This window comes from Megalopta genalis, chromosome 4 (genome assembly GCF_051020955.1).
Source record: "Megalopta genalis isolate 19385.01 chromosome 4, iyMegGena1_principal, whole genome shotgun sequence".
Taxonomy (NCBI): Eukaryota; Metazoa; Arthropoda; class Insecta; order Hymenoptera; family Halictidae; genus Megalopta; species Megalopta genalis.
Window position 1 is genome coordinate 31,493,612 of NC_135016.1, and position 22,036 is coordinate 31,515,647.

Consider the following 22,036-nt stretch of genomic DNA (forward strand, 5'->3'; position numbering starts at 1 on the left):
TCTTTAATCGGCGAAAATTGGATCTTGTTCGCAGAATCCTGCAGTTGAACTTATCAGAAATGCCTCTGCAAGTCTGTGAATTTTCGCCGCACCGTGTACAGTCTTCGCCGATGGAAGCACAGTGTGCAGGCGAGTGTACGGCCGCCACTGTCTACCCTCGGTGACACCAGAATACGTCAACGAGGGTAACCGCGCATCCCACGCATCGCCGACCCAAGATCCACGTTAATTGCCGTAAAAAGCCACGCGCCTCCTCCCACTCCCCCGCAGCTGGATCGTATTTTCTCGGCCGTGTGTACATCGCACGTCCTTTTGTCAGCGAATAGATATCGGCGGAGGTAGCCACTTAACCAAAGGATCGATCGCTTCTTCGACCGCGTAGTTTCACCCGCGGATCTCCGCGCGTCTCTCTTTCTCTCTTCCCCCTCCTCCCCATCTCTCTCTCTCTCTCTCTCTCTCTCTCTCTCTCTCTCTCCGTCTGTCAGTCGGGGTAATTGAGTTCGGCGAGTGCGCACCGACAAAGTAAACCGTGAGGTATCACGGTACCGGGCGACGTCCCGCGGCCGTTGTCTCATAAAGATTACACGGTGCACGAGTTTCCATAAATATTCATGCTTCCATAATTGCTCTTCCTGCTCCCCGCGCGCCGTTGAATAACGACCGTCCAACGAGAATTCAGATTTACTGGCGATCGCCATCGCCGAGTGATTTCCAGCCTTTCCGCGGCGCGGCGGGCACAAGCGCGAGCGAGCTGGCACAAGAGCGAGAGAGCGGGAGAGCGGGAGCGGGAGAGCGAGAGATATAGAGAGAAAGAGAGAGCGGGAGAGCGAGAGATATAGAGAGGAAGAGAGAGCGGGAGAGCGAGAGATATAGAGAGAAAGAGAGAGCGGGAGAGCGAGAGCGAGAGATATAGAGAGAAAGAGAGAGCGAGAGAGAGAGAGAGAAAGAGAGCGGGAGAGAAAGAGAGATATAGAGAGAAAGAGAGAGCGAGAGAGAGAGAGAAAGAGAGCGGGAGAGAAAGAGAGATATAGAGAGAAAGAGAGAGCGAGAGAGTGCGAGAGAGAGCGAGAGAGTGCGAGAGAGAGAGAGAGAGAGAGAGAGAGAGAGAGAGAGAGAGAGAGTCGCGAGATCCAATGGATTGCGGATCCGATCCGATGAATTCGGACGGCACCGAACCAACGATCACATCGACCACCAGACGGATCGCGTTACGCTCTATCGAGATCGACTGACAAGACCCCAGGAATAGGAGATTTTCATTTCGTTCCTCTCCACCGTGGGAGAAAGTCCCGTCTGCTCGGATCGCGGGCTGATTGCCTCGTGCCGAAGCGGATTCCCAGTTGTCCTGAGAACTATCTTCTTACTGTTGCTGCGCGCGATTAATGAAGTTGTAACTTTGTTCGGCAGATACTGCTCCGAGATTGGTTTAAGGAGACTGCGGATCTTTAGGTACGCGAGGCTCTTCGTCTCGTTCATCGAATGATTTCGGTTAACGGTCGAACCACGCGCAGCGGTCGGTTTTCATACAAAAAGCGGAAGAAACGTATGAAATTATTAAAATTGTATATTCGAGCCTTACTTTTTCATTTTATATCGTTAGTACGTGTATTTGGATTTTCGTTGGGTTAGAATAATCAGAACAAAGTGCAGTGTTTTAATGGTTTCTGAATAAATTTTAAAAAAATATTTTTCAAAGAACAAAATAATTATAAACGATGATGTAAATGTAGGACGATTCGGAGATGGGCTACCTTGAAGCCACGTAGCCGAGTTCAAAGTGAACAAATGGTAAAAGGGATCATTGTAAATAATCAGTCACATGTTTAATCGATCTACCAGCGAATAAATTGTTCGTTATGGGGATATTTTTTAAAATTGATTTTCTTCCGCTTTTTGTATGGAAATAATATGGACAAACAAAAGGATCTAGAAAAGGTACATTAACAAATATGTTGACAAAAGTTGATAAACAGAATTATAGATGATCCTAAGTATACTCGTTTAGATTTTTTTTTAAAGGTTGCCGTTTCAGTGTTGAGGGAAATTAGGACCGAGATAGATACAGTATACTTTTATATAGCCAGAGTTGTGCATTATTCGAATAATTTTCTCGAGTAAATTTTTATTCGAACGATCTTTGAATAAAAGCTGCGAATAAACGAAATTATTCGAAAATAACGAATAATTTTGTATTCAAATGAAAGCGTTATATACGAATAAATCTGAAAGATCTGTCAATTATATTTGTTAATCGTAACTCGAAATCATTGTTTCTCGCAAAGTGCCAAGTTATCCTAATAATTACTCACAAACTACCAACAATGAGTTACCTGAATGAAGATGTCAGCGTTGTTAAAGAATAATAGACACCTTACATGACATTTCCGTCCTTACCTGTAACAAAACAGAAACATAGTTGGTTAATAAATCTTCCAACCCACAATTCGTCTACAGATAAATAAATAGACAATCGAAATTATATACTCATTTATATTATATATTATATAATATATATATTATTATAGTTATTATTATTATATATATTATATGATATTAACTCATTTCTTATCATCGCGACAAGACCTACTGCATTTTCGAAAGCAGCTGTAGTCCACGCGAATCTGCCGCAGGCTGTCCTAATCAGCAGCCAAGTATCCTGGTAGCCTCGGTGAACAAAAATCGGCGTTTGCATAAAGACTGGTCTAGCGATCGTGAGAAGCGCCGCGGTACCATCAGAAAACGCGGCATTTCAATTTCAGCCTGCCGGACGATTCTGCAGAGCGTGCCGCGCAACAGCCCGACAAATCCTTCGACACCATCGCGCATAATAATTATCAATTACCACGTAATCTCGAGATCGAATATAATTAGATTTACCGGCGTTCCCTCGTTCTCGGCTAAAAATCACGCGGCAACGGCCAGGCTAAAAATGCCGGGGGTATAAACTTTTAATTATACAGGAACGCGGGCCGCATCGGGCCGTAATTGTATTCACGAGTCGGTGGGTACAGTCTATCAAAGAATTTGTCCGCGTGGTCAGGAGGGCTGTGGAGAGATAACCGTGCACGATATATCGCGCTAATTCAATGTCTTCCCCGGCGCATTTACTTTCGTTGCAGCTGGTTGGCTGGCATTCCGATTGCAGGACGGAAGGAGGGGAGCCAACGAAACGAGAAAAGAAGCAGAAAAAGGGACGAAACGGACAGGTCTCTGCGGTTGCCGCCGCTACGCAGCGCGGAGCTCCGCTCGGCTTCGGCTTCGGCTTTGGCTTCGGCTTCGGCTTGGCGAGACACAAAGCGGCTTGGCTCTCTCGGCTCGGCTCGGCTCGGCACGGCACGAAGCGGAGCGGCGCGGCGCGGCGCGGCGCAACTAATGTTTCTACGGGACAGGTCAGTTACACCACGAAAACGTACACCTCCGTTGATATTGGGCCCGAACCACAGGAATTGCCTCGAAAGACACGACGCGTTGCGTCACGGGAAAGAAAGGAGCACACGAGCGTGCGGTCGCGGTCGGGCCTCGGCTGTAGGCCGGGGAACGGCCTTTAGGAAGTGCGAAAGAGAGTCGACGCCGCGCCGGTGCCCCTCAACTACCTGTAACCACCTGTAACTACCTGTAATAACCTGCTTTTCTTGCAACACTTTCACGTTCAAGATGGGATGGACTTTCGATGGATCGTCCATGTGTCGTCATCCAGTAACGAGCTCTCGGTTTCCCGCTCGCGATCCCGCTCTCGATCGGCGAGCACCGTATTCGTCGATCGAACGTCCTCATTAAAATAAGTGGGCTCATTTCCACGTCGCGCCCAGGCGCGCAACCCTAACGGAGTCGTCGCAACACGTCCGACGAAAAGCCGCGCGCGGTTTTTGCGCCCGCGGAAGAATATTGGTCAATTAGAGACGGAATTAACGATCCTTCGGGGAAGCTTCTATTGATCATCGATGATACGTAGATCGCTCTTGTGTGAACCGTAGAATTCCTCCTATTCATTACCGGATTTTTACGGCTTTTTCAGGGATACGATTCTTGGCGCTTGGTTGTATTTTACATTTTAATTCGCGATTCCGTCGATCGAAGCAGATATTCTGTTCTTCGTCGATGTTTCGAATAATCGAAAATACGATAGAACTGTCGGGAATATTTTAACGAGCAAGTATATCGAGGATACTTCGAGAAACGGTAGGGTATCGGATCTGATAAAATAAAAGTTTTTGATCTTCAAAGTTATTCTTTGTGCAAAATAAAAATTATCTCTTATGAATTGCAAGATGCAGAGGAGCTAAATAGAAAGACTTTTCCTTTAATGCTTTCATTTCAAAATTCTTTTAATCTCAGCGCTGTCTTTAATTACAATTGACCAATATAACCATAAATTGCATGGACGCAGTTTAATTACAAGTTTTAAGGTACGAACTAGAAGACAGATGGAATCTTATTTAAATTCTTATATTTACAATCTCGTTTAAACTCTTGTATCGACAATCTTAGATGAATTCTTGTAGCGACGATTTCAGATTAATTCTTACATCGACAATCATAAATGAATTCTTACGTTGACTATTTAGAAACACGACACAGTAGTTACAGTTTTAATAGAAACCACGGTATAAGGAGTGTTCCTAATAATTGTTGTAATAAAAGAAGACTTGCTTGCCGATGGAAATAAAAATTCTGGACGAAAATAACACAGTTAGAAGAACGTCGCTAACGATTGGCGATAACTAGACCGCGAAACAGTATGCATTTATAGCGTGTAGAAATCAATGAAATTCAAGAAATCATTTACATTGTTAAAAATCAATAACGTTTTTGCTTTAGTTTCGGTATAATTAAGGAATCTTCTAAACAGCGAAATGAGACCGGTTTTTTCAATTCGATTTTCGAGAAATAAACGTTAAAAATGAACGATAACTACATCGCAGATTTGTCGCGTTTACAAATCAAATGCAACTTGTCTAAAATTATCGAAGAGGAAAAGATATCTCCGAGCGACTGCCGTTTCAATGCATCGGATGCAATAAATTGTTCCTTTGCATAAAGATTAGCAGTCCGATGATAATGCACATCGGATTTTCCCCGGCGAGCGAATCGGGTTCTTTTCAGATGTCCTTGTCCGTGTCAACTATTCCGGTGACTTCATATTCCGAACGAAAGACCACATACTCGCGCGCCTCTCTTTTTTCCTCTGTCCCTTTCTTTCGCTCGTTCCGCCGCCCCCTTTCTCGTTTTTCTGTCTTTCTTCTCGTATTCCCCAGTGTGTTTCTTTGAGCCGATGCACGCCGCACAATTTGCGCTCACGAGCCTAATGCTTCCCGGCATTATGCTAATTTCTACCATCGAGGCTCGGAGATATTTGCGCAATTGAAGAGTTCGCTACGCGAGGACGCGCTCGTGACCACCTGTGCCCCTCTCTCTATCCACCCGATATCGCAGTTTTTTTTATTTAATTACAGTGGCACGCGGATCTCGCCGGCTTTTCATTCACCTATCGCTGTACACGCCGTGAATCAAGATGGTCGCCCCTACGAGCCGGGCATTACGAGGCACGCTATAAATAGTATTCGCAAAAATCCCGCCCCTTCGACAAGTAAATCTTTGCCGACGCGGTTCCACGAGGTTATTTATGTTACATTTATTTCTCCTGGCACGGAGTCCAAATTAAAAGGATTTCCGACGACGATGTTGTTTAGGATAACGAACTGTAATGACTTCGATCTTCGTCGTGAACTTCTCAAAACTCGATCAACATTTCCCGTGGAAAACGAGACGAAAAAGCTGGTCTAATTACGAGCTATGAAGAAAACGTATTTTCTGCTTCAACCACGATAAAGGCATTAAATTAACCAGCCAACTGTTGCGATCTCTTCGAAAAGTGTGATCTTCCTCATATTTTATTTAAATGCAACAGTCTTATAAAACGTATAATTTAATGAAGAGTATCAAATTATACAGGGTGCTCGTCCTAACGGTCACACCGATTTTTGAGGCATTCACACTGATTCGACAAAAAGAAACCTTTGCAACAGTAATTAACGACTACCTCGAGAACAACAAAGCGCGATAATAAAAATTTCGAAAAATTCCTTTACTCGACGAAAAGCTCGGATCACCTTGATTTCTTCAAACAACACTATGCATTTCTTACTTAATAATTTCAACTATTTCCACTGCGACAATATCTCATTTTTGTTTCGTCAGCACTAATACGCTAGGCCGGCAATGGTTTTCTCGAAAGAAATTGCGAATGGTCGGCTAATTTTCAACGCGTTGGACAAGCCTCGCCCTCCCTCTCTCTTCGAGAAGCGTAAGATGAGGGCCGGCGCATAATAATCATCGCGTTATTACCCTCGATGGATTTGGTTTTCTAACGAGGAAGGGTAGGTTCGCTGGCTTCGTTCCAGAACGAACTATCAGAAATTGCATGAGAGGCATTATAACCAGTGCCAAGTTTCGTGTGGCACGCGAGAGATTACTTTCTAGAGCTCCGGCATACCTTCTAGTTGGAGAAGGTTTCCTTCGGGTCTAGGAAACGTCCGGATATGATAATAAGCGATGCTCGCGCCAACGTTGTACGTCGAGCACGATTCAAACCCTCGGGGCTACGTACCAGGCTCGCATCAACAGCTCGAAGAACCAATCCACTTCCCTGAAGTCGCTGTCACGACCACCGGGAACATCTCTGTTTTCCCTGGATCGTCTTTTAAATCCTCGTTGCGCCTTTCCCGACAGTCACGCCTCTTCGATTCGTTTCTTTCGGCGTGGCAAGGCACCAGGCGTTTACGATGCCGCCACGTTTTCAGTAAACTGCCAGTTCTCTTAACGGGACTCTCAGGGTTTTTTTTTCATCGTCGGCAGAACCGGCGATTTCGTCAAGTCCCATGGTAATGGCAACTCCCTTTGTCGGGGGCGTATTCCCGTTAGCGCGATAGAGACACTCCGCGTTTCGTACGGAAATCACGCGCGACATTCGGCTTCGCGTTTTTAGCCGCGCCCGGTTTCCACGTTGCCACAACGCGACGAGAGAGTTTCCCGAAATGTTATGGTTTTCGTCCCGTGTCGGAGAAGTTCGCAAGATTTTAACTCTTTGCACTCGAAGCCATTTTAACTGTAAATCTAAGTGAACTTTTCTGACTTACAATATTTCCATTTTATACGACAAAGTTCATTTTATGCATATGAAATTGAGTCTTGTGGCTCATACAACAGTTAGGCTTTTAACCATTTTTTATATCTAAGCTTTGATCGTGTAAAACTTATCTTGAAACGTGGTGTAATAATTTTAGTGGTGCGTCAGAGTCACCACTCAAGTGCAAAGAGTTAACTTTATGTTCTTTTATTTTTAGAATATACAGAGTGGAGCGGAATTCGTGGTACAGTATTTTCTCCCTAATTCGCGCTCAGATTGCGCGCGAGAATGGACAATTTGGGAAGATTGATTGTCAACAATTGAGCCGTTTACTTTGAAAGTGGCATAAGTTACTTTGATTTTAAGTCGGTCACTTTGTTTTTAAGTCGATATATTTAAGGGTTTGCGTTTTAACACGTTTAAAAATATGGATGCCAACTTTCGAGAAAATTTACTTGTATTTGTTATTTCAGGATACTGATATTTTTCTCAGTATAAATAATTTCGTATAAACATTAAAAAATCACCACTTTTCATTACGGTAAAGTGACTTATGCCACTTTCAAAATAAACGGCTCAATCATAAAAACGAGACGCGAGGCTCGAATAATCGTATCTTCCTTCCCAAATTATCCCAAATTAGAGAAAAATTGCTGTACAACCGAGAACGAGTGGTACGCGAGTCCGCGTGAAAAAATAAGAAAAAAATGTGGTATAACATTTTTTTTTATCCCGTGTTACGTTTTCGAGAAAATCGACTTTAAAGCTTGTTCAGCTTTGTGAAGGATTTAATTGTCGTCTATTCTGCTATCGCAGTTGCCACCGTTCGAGATAGTGTTTACAAACATTTATTATTGCGAACTACCGTCGCTGTTAACGTTCGTAAACACTATCTTGCTGATGGTGATTTAATGCAAGAACAAGCAATATAATTTGATTAAAGTCAGATGCTTCTTCTGTTACACATACTTTCTTATTTTCATCGACAAGAATAGAATAGAAACACTGGTTCAAAAATTCAAAACCTTCAATTTACCAATGTAAAAAAAGGGCCTACCAATATTTAATTGAAAATACTTCAGAAAAGAAGAATAGGTTCATGTACTCCTGTACTCCGAGCAACAAAGAAAGTTCGTTTCTGACAAATGTTACTTGCAAAGACATTAAACATTTCTTCGCGCATTTTAAGATCTTCGAAATACAAAATTACATTTTTGTGTTCAGAATTTTTTAAGATATTTTTTCATTCGATCGTAAATACGCAGTTTGAAAATCACGTTTCCTTAAAAAAAATGTTATGCCGTTCATTCACTGGAATATTCCTGCTCATTCGCCAGCTAAATTTCGGTTCAATTCTGACCGTTTGACATATTTTCCATTAAATCGTATATTACGCTCTTAAAAAGTCCTATAACTATGCTATCAGGTTAGTGCGAACTTTAGTCGACGATTAAATGACGATTTACGCGAATAATCGTTTTAACAAACGCGCAGATTAAGTATGCAGACAAGTCACCCTACTTTGCACAGAATCATCCCGATCGCAGGACGCGTCGACGGGGTAAAAATCGTCGAGCAAAAATTCGCCGCTAATTACCTTTTCCTTTCTCTCTCTTTTTTTTAAGGGGAGCGCGCGTCTGTATAGAGTTGTACGAGGAATGTTGGTGACAGTGCACGGTGGACGTCACTTCGTTCGCTTTTTCCAGCGATTTTGCGTTGTTGCGCGCCACAGCCGCCACGCGTTTTTCGTTTTTTGCGTGATCGGTATACCCAGAGAGACCTTGATCGGACGGACGCGATGGCGCAGAACGGGTCTGCGGGCATTATCAATCACGGGCTTAATGGTAGCTTCAAATGCATCCTCTATCTAACCGAACCCATGGTTTTGTATCGGTCCGCTCGCAGACCGATCTCTCCGCCGTTCTGCGATTTGCCGTCTTACGCGATTCGCAATTTCCATGGATCGCGTAAACGTTATTACAGTTTTAGCGTCGTCCGCCCTCCTATCTTCGACACTACGACGGGTGTTACCCGCGGCTGGACGCACACACGCAGCTATTCATAATTCGAACAGCCCATCGATAACGTCTTAACCGAGTCCCATTTGTTGTCGACACTGACGGATCATTGCTAGTAAGTCATTGACGATTCTCGTCTCAAATTGTCTTCCGTGACTTTTCCACCGCGCCGAACTAAATAGCTGTTGCTATTTCTGCGCGCTCCGCACTGTAATACCAATCACTGTGTTCCTCGTGAATCGTTCATTTGGCGGATAAGCAGTCTACCGATAAGTAGCCGCTGCGGATTTCATGCGCTTTTGACAAAACCGAGCGGGTGGAATATAAAACGGTGAATGCGTGGAAAGAATTCAACGATGCTTATTACAGTAAATTCTCCCTAATTTTCCTTCAACTTACAAAAAAAAAAATAGACCTCGTTTTTATAACGGAGGGTGCCTTGCAACTCGTTTTAATAAATATAATATATAGTAATATAAGTATATATAGTATAGTATAATATATAATATAAATATATATTATAATAATAAGCCGCGACGGTCAAATAATCGTATCTCCTCCTTCCGAATTGTCCATTTTTGTTCACAAGCTGAAGGAAAATTCGGGAGAATTTTACTGTATTTTCAAAGTATTAAAGCAATAAAGAATGAAAATTCTATTTACTTTCTGTTTGTTGTAATTAAGGCAGAGACTTTTTATTTTGGTTTAAAGACTGCTTATACGTTTGTTTGTTTGTAAAGTGTTTATTTAAGGGGCTTATACAATTTAACAATTACTACTATAACTAAAAATAAACAAAAAGTTTTTAATAATATTGATATCTCTCTCTTATAAGTACTAATGTATATATGCACATTAGTGGTAAACCGTTATTGCGTTTGTCAGGTTTTTTTTTTAAACAGTTTATTATAATTATTTGTACATCCTTATACATGTAGTAATACTAAATATATAAACATGCTTAACAAGTACTTATGTGTATCTGCGCAGTTCTTACCTGTAGGTATTAGGTTTACCTCTGCTCCTTTCTTCTTAAATCAAGTAAGTTCGTCTACAGTGGTTGTAGTTATGTATTGCACGTTGAGCCTTTGGTCCTCGTCTTAGGTATAGGAAACGTATGTTATCTAAAAAACCTATCTACAGCACTTAAACCTAATTCTAAAATTGGGGTTTTTAGTTTACATTATTTTGTACTATCGTTTTTGTGCGTTTGTTTGTACTATCCGTTGTACTCGTGAAATATCTCTAGGGCTTGGTACGGTAGCCTATGTTTTATTTTAAATTGTTTATTATGGCTTCCTATTTCTGTTACTTTTGTTAGTAATGGGTTACTGCTCATTTGTGTTTTGTAGAAGTGTTCAGCTAATTTTTTGATATATTCTACTATTTTCGGTAGTTCTGCTTTTTTGTGCATGTCCTTGATTTTCGCGTAGTTGTTCTCTGATAATATTAATCTAAGACACTTGTTCTGGTAGGTCTGTAGTGGTTTTAGTTTGGTTGGTGCCGCGCTATACCACACTGCCGCTGCATATGTAATTGTTGGTCCCAATATCATTGTGTATATTAGTTTTTTGTTTAGTGCGGATAATTTAGAGTTGGTGACCATTAGTGGATATAGTTTTTTTTGGATGGCATAGGCTTTCCTGAGCGCTTGTTTCATGTGTTCCTTAAAAAGTAGTTTGTAGTCGAGATGGACACCTAGGTATTTTATTTTGTTGACTGGATGGATACTATGGTCATAGACTTTTATGGGTTGTATTATTCTTATATCCTTGGTCTTTTTTGCAAATACAATTACTTCCGTTTTCTCTTCGTTGAGTGCGATTCCCCCCCCCCCCCCCCCCATTTTGTGTAGTATTCCTGCAATAGATTTATGTGTATTTGTATTTGTTTTACTGCTACGATTGCACTGAACGAGTATGCAAAGATCACTATATCGTCCGCAAACAGTGCCAATTTCGTTTTGGGGAATGTTGGTAGGTCATTTAGATATATGTTGAAGAGTTTGGGTCCTAGTACTGATCCTTGCGGTACACCTGCTTTGATTTTCCTTTTGTTTCATTTGTTATTGTCTCTATACTGACTTGTAGTTTTCTATTTCTTAGATATGAGTTTACAAATTTAAGTAATGTTTTGGGATATTTGAATTGGATCATCTTGTAAACCAGTCCGTCTATCCATACCCTGTCGAATGCCTTTTCTATATCTATCATTAGCATTACAGTCACGTTGTTTTTGTTGTAGTTTGTGGCTATATCGTTGACTGCGTACTACTTGTTGTACTGTATTATACTTCTCTCTAAAACTTGTTTATGTTTGTATTTCCCATTAGCGTTCCCATATGTTTTGGTTGTCTTGTGTTTTTCATTAAGTTTATGTTTTGTATTGTGTATCCTAATTTATTCAATTCTTTCTTTATTTCGTCTATTTTTGTTTGGTGGTGTAGTCCTTGCATGACATACGTTTTCCTCTTCTCTGTTTTGTTTGTATATGTGTGGAAATAAAGTTTCCTCTGTATCCATATCTGTTTTAATAGTGTTGTGAATACCTCTGTGTAATGTTTGTGATATTTAACGTAATAGTTCTCTTTCAGCAGATCTTTTAGCGTTTTCATAAATGCTGCATGTGTTTCTATTGCTCCATGCAATACCAGTGGAGGAGGCTTTCTGTTTTTAACTTTGTTTGATTCTGTTGTTTCACTGTTAGTTTCTATCTTTTTGCTTTCGCTGTCTTCATCAGATAGTATTTCATATCTTTTATTATAACAGCACCAAATGTGCTGCTTCATTTTTCTTATTTATTTCCTCCGTGAAGGAAGCTATATGGTTGATTTCTAGGTTATGTTCCGTTGTCTTGTGGAGTTCCTTTAGTCCGTTTCTTCGGCAGGTTTTATTGAATATGTGTATATTCCTGTGGTTCCTACGGTTACTATTTAACACTTTTCCTGGTTTTTTATAACTGTTTATTTCTGTTTAATTCTTGTTTATTTCACAAGTCGTTTTTCGACGCCACGTGCTGTTCCCGCTCCGTCACGAGGAGTGGTGACATTTGCCTTATACGTTGGGATATCAGTAGGAAGGATGAAGTATATACAAAGTAAGTATATACAAATTGAGGCGGATCGGTTACTTGCGGGAAGAGGAGCCGTCTGTTGGCGGGTCTGACGGTAGCCGCCACATCGGTGTCCCTCGAACGGAAGCAGCCCGATTTTTCCGCGGAGAGGCATCGCGACGATGGTCTCGCGGGCTTGTATAGGCGCGCGTACGCGGCCACCATTAAGTCTTTAAGCAATAGAAAGCATGAAACTATGAATTAGAAGCGAGCGGGCCTAGCGGCGGTAATATCGCGGGAACGCCACCTGCCACACGATGCCGGTTAATGGATTTGCAAAGCGCCAATTATATTTCCGATAGAAGGAGGAACGAGCGCGGATCTCGCGGACGAGATGAGACGAGCCGAGCTGAGCCGAGCCTGAGTCACGGCCTCGAGGCGCGTCCGCGAGCGCGCGAATTCACCGCCGCGCCGCGCCGAGCAGCGCGGAGCCGCGCGGAGCGGGTCCCAGTAGCTTCTGAGCGCTCCTCGTGGGAAAATTGGCGATTTCTCATGCCGAGCAAAACCCTGATACCTAAGCCTTTCTTTTGCGTGTCGACCGGCCGCGGATTACCGAGGACGTTTTGATTTATTCTACCCGTCCCTTTTGTGCCGCGCTGTTACAACGCAAATTTTCTTTATAACGCTAGGGCTAGGATACCTTCTGCGCCTTCGGACGCGTTTCGCGGCGGAATGCGGCTGAACAGAGAATACCCGGTTATACGGATCGGGTTTTTGCTAAAAGTGTGTTTTAGATCGGCGGGCAAATCGTTGGTCTGGAACCCGAAATTTTTAACCGAATTTCAGACTTTCGACGAGATCGAGACTCGGGGACGGGGTCGAAAGGACTCTGAGTTTTGGTTCGTCGTTGTTAAGATTTTTGAGAAAATCGTTCTTGATTAACCATTTTTTGGTATTGGGTATGCTAACTGGTTAATTGGTTTTTAATTCTTAAGCACTGGCGTTTGGTCTTAGTTTTAATATAAAAGCTCTCCCTTCTCAGGACACTGTCCTCAAATTCTTTACGTGTTTTTCTGAATTTGATTCACTCATTTTCATCATAAAGGAATAAAATCTTATGACGAAAACAAATAGGCCAAATACAAAACTGTGAAGACATTAGAAGAATTTCGGAATATTTTTACGTTATATTCGATTTATTACTATTTTTATAGAGTAATTTTAATATTTTTACGTTATATTCGATTTATTACTATTTTTATAGTAATTTTAATATTTTTACGTTATATTCGATTTATTACTATTTTTATAGTAATTTTAATATTTTTACGTTATATTCGATTTATTACTATTTTTATAGTAATTTTAATATTTTTACGTTATATTCGATTTATTACTATTATTAACAGATTTACGATATTTTTATTCGATATAAGTTGCATACCTTGTAATAATTAGCATAGACAATTTTTATTTCGCACAAGGACCCGCAGTTTATTAATGCGTAATTTTGGCTGTAATATGTATCTATCGTTAATTCAGACAGTTAACCCTTTATAAATCTAGCGTCAAAGTATGCGCGAAATAAAACCATGAAACTCGTATACCAATCGAAAACAATAAAAGTTTTTACCTCGTTTGTATCACGAGAGCGATCCTTGTGCTCGAAGAACATATTTCTACATCACTTACAATCGCACAATGTAATTTAATTGCAATCAGGCGCACAGTTTAGTGACAGTTGAAGAATATTAATTGCTCGGATCAAAGTGCTGGAAGGGGCCCAGTTTTTTTTTGGGCGAATGGAAGATCGAGCGAATTTTAATTGCGGGCTCAGAAATGTCGCGTTCAGCACGCGTTGATAATTGCACGCGCGTGAATTTCGCGTCACGTGAAATCGCCCCCCTTTTTATCCCAGTTCTTCGACCCGCCCGACTTTCACTCGCGGCAACGGTCATATAAAATCAGACCTAACGAGCGTACGCAGGTTATATAACATCCTACTACATTCACCCATGGGAGATCTCCTTCCTTTTCAATAACGAACTCACGCGTGTGCCTTCCTTCTCCATATAAAAATCCAGGACGACCGGCCTCTCGCAGTTGTTACTTTGATACCATTGTGACAACTCGATGCACACGCAACCGGTGTCATAAAACGATATTCTGCGAGCTACGGATTACCGATTTCGTAAACTCGAGACCTTTTAAAAGACTTATTGGTATATATTATAGCGTGAAATGATCGAGAGCGATCGTCTCTGTAGTCTTTTAACCCTTTGCACTCGAAGCCATTTTAACTGTAAATCTAAAATCATTTTTCTGACTCGTAATACTATCATTTAGAAGACAAAGCGCATTTTATTCGTACGAAATTTATAGTTTTGCGACTCCTACAACAGTTAGACTTTTAACAATTTTTTACGTCTAGACTTTCATAGTACAAAAATTATCTTAGAACGTGATATAACATGTTATATCATCAATATAATCATTATATATCAATATAACATGTTATATAAATGTTAGCGGTATCTCGAGTGCAAAGGGTTAATAAATAATGTACATCTCGTCGTATCGTATGGTATTCTTGTAATCCTTGCTTTATGGTTTTCGACGACTGTCGGATTACATCTTTGCTGATTTATATTTTTTTACATTAGCCGATTTTCTAGTTAATTATTATTTTCTAGTTATGCATATTTGTCTTCTTTCTCTTCTTACGCATTTTTTTCTGCTATCTCTGTTCAGCTTAATTTGCAAACGCTAATAATAATAATAGTAATAATTACCGCGTTTCCTCTTTGGTTCTATCCAGTTTTGACAATTATTCTTTTCCTGCACTCGTTCATGCTTCCACCCTTATCTCCTAACGACGAAAGATAAAAATCTCTCGCTCTCTCTCTCTCTCTCTCTCTCTCTCTCTCTCGCGTTGATTTCTGCGATACTCCTGTTACCCTTTCTGAACATTTCACTTTCGTTCGATCCTAGTCTCGGCCTTAGCTCCGGTATTTATGAAGCCTGCCGCGTAACGAAGGGAACGTAAAAACGGTTTCCGTGGGAATCCGGCGAGACAATCGTAGCAAATTAGCCACGCGAAATCATTAAACGTTATCATTCAATAATGCCGGTTGGACCGAAGCGTAATACCTGCGCCGAGGATCGTTTGTCGGCTAACGAGTACGATAATCGGCCCCGGTCTCGTCCGGCACAATTATTTCGGTAGAGTTCGAATGGTCGACCGCGATCCGTTCTTCCCCCGGCCTCTCTAACAACATATGTACATGTATTTATTTCGTCTCGGACCACGTAAAAGTAAACCATCGAACACCGTACGGCGTGTTTTTGCTCCGCCGATTTTTCCTTTTGTTTTCGTTGTTTTCCCCCCGAGCCCGAGAAATAACAGTCGGTGCCAATCAGCTGTGATTGGCGCACGGAATAAAATGTGGAGATACCACGGTCCCCGTATTTCCTTCGGTAAACCGTACCGTCGGGTAAATCTTCACCGGTGGTGGTATATAATTACTAAGATTATACATATCAACACAACTAGAGCGAAAAACACTGACCCGGTTGTTAAACCGCTGCGTGCGAGTTGTATCGGTTATCTCGCAGGTTGGCGAAGTGCGCGCGCGCGCCCGCTGCCTGCCGTTCCTGCAGCCGATGCCAGTCGCTGCAGTTGCTGCCGCCGCGCCGCTGCCAGTAGTGCCGGTGTACCTTCACTCTCGGTCGTCCTATTTATAACCAAGGATCGAATTCCATCTAGATTGGAAAAGGTAACTGGATCGAGTTGACTAGATCGATCGGCTCGCGAAAAAAACGCGCCTGGTCGTGCCTCGACGCGCACAGGACACCGAAAATACTTTTTGCTCTTTCGTCGCAGGAATCGGCCGCCGTCGGTCGGTCGCTAAACCCTTGTTTATTTCTTCTCAACAGGCCCAAAAATGATCATTATCGGATATCCATGTGAAGAATATGCAGATCTTCTTGGACAGTGTCCGCCATTTTTCGGTCAACGCGATTGTGATTACTTTCAATTGGGATTTTTACCAATTCGATCGGGAATGCAGCTTTGAAAATATGCAGAAGTTACACTTGCAAAAGTAGGTTTATCCACGATCTAAAGTAACCGCGTGAAACGGGTCTCGGAGAGAAATTGTTTTCTTCTTCTATTAACCGGTTAGCTGTGTTTGACGAGCATACTCGTCACGGAGAAGTGACAGTATTTTGTGTCACGACGAGTATACTCGTCACGCGTAAAAAGTGGCGACCATTGGCTATTTAAATTGTAATTTTAGTGAAAACAAAAACATATTCTCAAATTTCAAGACGTTTAGAATATTTTCAGGCGAATCCTGCACGAAGGTGTTTACATTGTTATAAAAATAAGATTAGAAAAGAATCACGATATTGGTGTTCGACGTGCAAAGTGCTAATATACATATATCGTTCCTTGCTTCCTTGCTTGTTTTTCTTTAACTTTTATAAGTATTTGATTTTTTTCTGCGTTTTTCGTTTATTATGTATGTAGTATAAGGTTAATGTTAAGTGAATGAGTAAATATTAATAATAAAATTGTTAATTTTATAAAATAAAACCGTGTTTTTCATCCAATATTTTAACAGCGACACTTATTCTGTGTTTGATGAGTATACTCGTCATCGCTTAGTTCTCGCGACACATATAGGTACGCGCTCTAAAAAGGAGGCGCCACAGCTAACTGGTTAATTTTAACAAGACGAGAAGCACGATCTCCTTCGTTCACGTTTTCTTTCGCTGAAATTACAGAAACGTTTGTACGAGGACTTTTGTAACGAATTCCTTTACCGAAGCATACATTATATAATAAATATCGTAAGAAGCTCGAGTAAAACCATTTAATAAAAGTCACTGTCCTATAAAACAGTATAGTGGGTTGGCAACTAAGTAATCGCCGATTTGTTCAATGAAATAAAAAATTTTTTTTTACTTGGAATGAAGTTTAATCTGTAATGTATTTTCCATTTTGTTCGATGACCTTTTGCCATCTCTCTGACAACTTGAAAATTCCACGCTCGTAGAAAGTCTGATCCTTTTCGGCCAAAAACTGAGTTAAGTGAGATTTTACAGCGTCGTCATCGTTAAAAGTTTTACCACGAAGGGAGTTGTCCAGGGATCGAAATAAGTGGTAATCCGATGGCGCGAGATCAGGGCTATATGGTGGGTGTAACATCAATTCCCAACCAATATCCATCAATTTTTGCCGAGTGGACAAATACGTGTGCGGCCTAGCATTGTCCTGCTGGAAAATGACACCTTTACGATCGACCAATTCTGGTCGCTTTTCCTTGACCGCTGCATTCAATTTGTCCAGTTGCTAACATTCACGGATAATAAAAAATAACATAATAATAATAATAATTTTATAATATAACATTTACGGATATCATAAAAATGGGAGTGAGAGACATCTATAACTGAAATCGGCAATTACTTAATTGTCAACCCAATATATTAGTCGCGTTTAAGGCTCGGTGGTCCTAGGCGTTGAATTACGTTTCGCTAATTTTCGTCGCGAACGCATCGACATGGGATCTCTGTTATCCTCCGGAGAACGTATTACAATGGAAAATGTTCGGCAAAAAATAGCTTTTCCGTACGTGTCCGTCCCATTGAAATTTGACGGGTTAAAAGAGGCGCGTCGCCGCGAACCGACTCCTTCAATTTACAGGATTCATGGCCGCTGTCCCTCAACGCGAGAATATATCTCGGCGGCAGCGTAACGGTTGTAATCTTATCAATTATAAATTGATTTATCCTTGAAGCGTGGATAGGTGATTAGAGGATCGGACCGTTCCGTGGTAATACAGAAATACAGATGTCCGCTTTAGGCGGCGACGAGTTCACCGGCCCAGTTAATCAGAGAGCGAACGACTGACGCTGACGTCGACGTTACACGCGCGTTATTCCATCTTTTCCGGTTTACCGCTCGTAAATTATTACGGTCGAGCGACGATCCCTTAAAACACACGACATAACCGGGCATAAATTCCGGTGCGCGCATGTACGGGACGCGTGTGCACGCCGCGCGTTACATCGGCGACCCCGATCGGGAAAAACATACCTCCAATTAGAACGCGCTTCCTAGGGCGAATGCCTTTTAGTGCGCGGCATTATAAATCAGATGATATGTAGCTCGTTCTTCTGCATCTACATTCCTCCTAGGAAGGATTAATTGGTACCCTCGGCTTTTGGTGAAAGTCGTAATTACCGTTCGTCCCCGAGTATCGTGTTTTACGAGGCTGTCGCTGGTTTTGATGGGCTGCCGCCTTTCCTTATTCCTAGCATTATTGTTGTTGCGGTGTATCGACGTGCGTTACACGCCCGATTTAACGGCCGCTTTTCGCGCAGCAATCACGATTACTTCGACGTCAAATTACACGGACGAATCTATCGAGCGCATCGTTCGACTTTCGGCGCGCGTCTTGGACCAAAGGGGCGCGGGCGACGTTATTCTGAGATCGAGTCGATTAATCTCCATGGAGATCATATAGTTAATCCTTTGCAGCGGTGACTCCGAGGCACCATTAAAATTGTTATGTCACGTTCTAAGATCATTTTTATATCGTCGAAGCTAAGATTTGTAACATTGTTAAAAGCGTAACTGTTGTATGAATCACGAGACTCAATTTCGTATGCATGAAATGCACTTTGCCGTATAAAATTGGAAATACTACGAGTCAGAGAAGTTATTTTCAATTTACAGTTCAAACGGCTTCGAGTGCTAAAGGGTTAACAGTTATGCGACACGTGGAAACCCTTAACCCTTTGAAGTCTATCGGGACAAATGTGTGCCACCGGTGTGTTTCGTACGCCCATTGGGAGAAACGAATCCCGTTTTTCCATAATACACGAATAAACCGGTCTTAGAATGCATAGCACGCACATATTTGTTTACATGTCCCAGCCCTTAGCGTCTAAAAGGGATAATAATCTACGCTAATAAAATCAACATTTCTTGTTATTAGTTGTTGCTTCAGATATAGCGCGAATCAACGAAAAATAAATCAGACTCCAAAGGGTTAACGGTCGTTCTCGTTTGCCACGAACGTGAATGAACAAGGAACAGTTCGAAATTGTATAAATTTGATACATATACAGGGTGTCCCGAAAATGTCTCGCAATCCGATTCCTGAGGTCATTTGAAGCAACTTTTTCCTTTGCGAAAATGTTCTTCGAGGCTTCGTTTACGAGTTATTAACGAAAAACGCTGACCAATAAGAGGCGAGCTCGGCTGGCGCGCGGCGGCCCAGCCAACGAGTGCACGGAGTCCGGTTCCGCTCATTGGCTCGGCCGTCTCGCGCCAAATGATCTCGCCTCTGATTGGTCACTGTTTTCCGTTAATAACTCGTAAACGAAGCCGCGGATTGCATTTTCGCTAAGGAAAAAGTTGCTTCGAATCACCTCAGGAATCCCCTATTTTCGGATTGCGAGACATTTTTGGGAGACCCTGTATATATATATATACATATACGTATACATGTTTATTTTTCACTTTTTACGCACGCACGAAAGCTTCTACCACGAGGGATTCGGGTCGCATGCGAGACGACGAATCGAAGAATTTGTTTAACGACCGACGGAAGTAGCGCAGCTCGAGAGCAATAATATTAACGGCCTACATTAATAATCCTATGAAACCGACAGCAGCAACCTGCGACTTCGATGCACCGTTTGCTAACGACGATCGTTCTCCACCGGTTCGTTTTTTACGCCGCGTCGTGTACAACATAAAAGCAAAGGTCCTTTAACGACACAACAATGAAAAAGTCGAATTGCCAGCACGCGTCCTTGTTACCAATGGAATGGTAGAATGGTGATCCTTGAGGCGGGCGTATGAATATTTATGCGTGCGCGGACTGTTAGCCAGAGGGGGGCAAAACGGTGATGCCGAAGCTAGATCATTACGACTCGGGCTCACCTACTTGACCAACATACTGCGCGTCAACTCGAGTACAATTCGTCCCTGAGTATACATTGCTCTTTGTTCTCTCGTTGTGCATGGACGAACAGTGGAGTCGATAGCGGTCCCCGTATAAAAGCGGCCTATCTCGCCGCATTGAAATCGAATGATTATCGATACGGCTCTCGCCGTTTCTCCTTTTGTTACTCTTGATTTGCTTATCTGGACTTTCTGCGAAAGTAATCATCGCGAGGCACGTCCTCTCGCGTACGCGTGCAGCCCGGGCCCGCGTCCGGGCCCGTTCGTGTGCGCGTGTTTCGCGCGCGTGTGCGCGCACCGCGCGTCAAACGAACGAGGATAATAAACCTCTCGCGGAGGCATTGTTCGTAATAAAGACGAAGCGTACCGAGCTCTTTTCAACCGTGGATCGTCCGCACAATCGTTATAGAGCCTGGCGTGCCCGTGTCTCGTTGAAAGCGAAATCTTATTCCCGCGCATTTTGTTTGCTCCTATGCGAGAACCGTTCGCTCGCGACTCGGAGAGAAAAAAAAAAGGAACGTTCAAACCTGATACGTCTTCAACACAACGTTGTCGGGGAAAACGACTTTTGGTCGGCTAATAATGTTTTATTAACTCCTGTACATTGACGTGTCCGACACGTGATGGAGATTTCTAGTAATAACTTGTCAGGTACGAATGTTATTACGTTCTTTCATGTCGGAATAAAATTCAGGCATTCTGTCGTCGATGTTTAAGCGCTCGAAAATATGTGGGGTTATTAGCGTGATTTGTTCATCGAACGAACACTCCCCCCCTCTCCTACAAAAAGCGAACGAATATTTCTCGCGTTGTACGAAAAATATCGATTTGTTACACCGCGTTTTCGCATTATAATTTATGCGATAGTTCTATCACGCGTCTACAGATGTCTCGCAGCTGTGATTTAGCTATGATTCGATTTATTTAACCTTTTGAGCTCTGAATACTCCTGGCAGAAACAGTTCGTAGGGACGGAGCGCGACTATCGCTGGGGGCGGAATACTTTTTTGCCACACTGAAGTGACTATTCAAGGCGCAAACAGTAATAAATTATAGTGATTCTTTTGCAGATGGTTAAATAATTAATCTTCTGATTCAATGTCTGACGATAGTGATTCACTATATTCTATTTCACTGTCGTCCCTTGTGAAATATTCCTCAAGATTTGACATCTTGTAGGGTGTCACGAATAAAAAAAAAAAATCGAACAAATTATATTCCACACTATCGTTGTTGACGCGAGCGAGACCCTGAGGTTCTTACATTCACAAGACGATACTGCTGACTGAGTCGTTTCGAGTGCTTCGAGTCGCGAAAAGGTGACAGTGCAGGTAATTTTTTTGAAATCTAATTGGTTAGAGAGTGTAACACATAAAATGAGATTTTCGTTTCGGAAATTCCCGGGGATTTTTATGACCCTAATATTGCCCAACCGCTACCTAAGGAAGGCAAATTACTAACGAGTGCCTCTGTGTTAATTTTACACGAAAATAACTGCATATCGATTGAAAAAATCGACAAACGCATATATGCGCCCTTAGTCCAGGCCGATGACTTAGAGAAAACACATAAATGCGGCCTTAGGCTACACGGATGACTTTCGCCAAACGCATATATGCGTCCATAGAGCTCTAAGGGTTAAGGATATAACGATTCGATGAATTCGTTCTCACGACGATATCGCTTTTCTGGAAAACAAAAATCGTGGCACATTTTACCCGGTCTGACAGCGGAGATTCAACAATACGAACGATAATAATCGTAATAAATCTAATTGCAACCACGGCGCACGAAGAGGGGCAATTAGTCGGGTAGAATCTAACGTCCGAGCGCGCGCGAGTTACCTTAATCACCTCGAAT

The 22,036-nt window shown here is 42.1% G+C and overlaps 1 protein-coding gene across 2 annotated transcripts in view; it reads right to left on the reverse strand.

The window, feature by feature from the left end:
* Positions 1-22,036, reverse strand: part of blo (bloated) — a 241,798-nt gene that overhangs the window by 40,980 nt on the left and 178,782 nt on the right. The window lies entirely within an intron of this gene.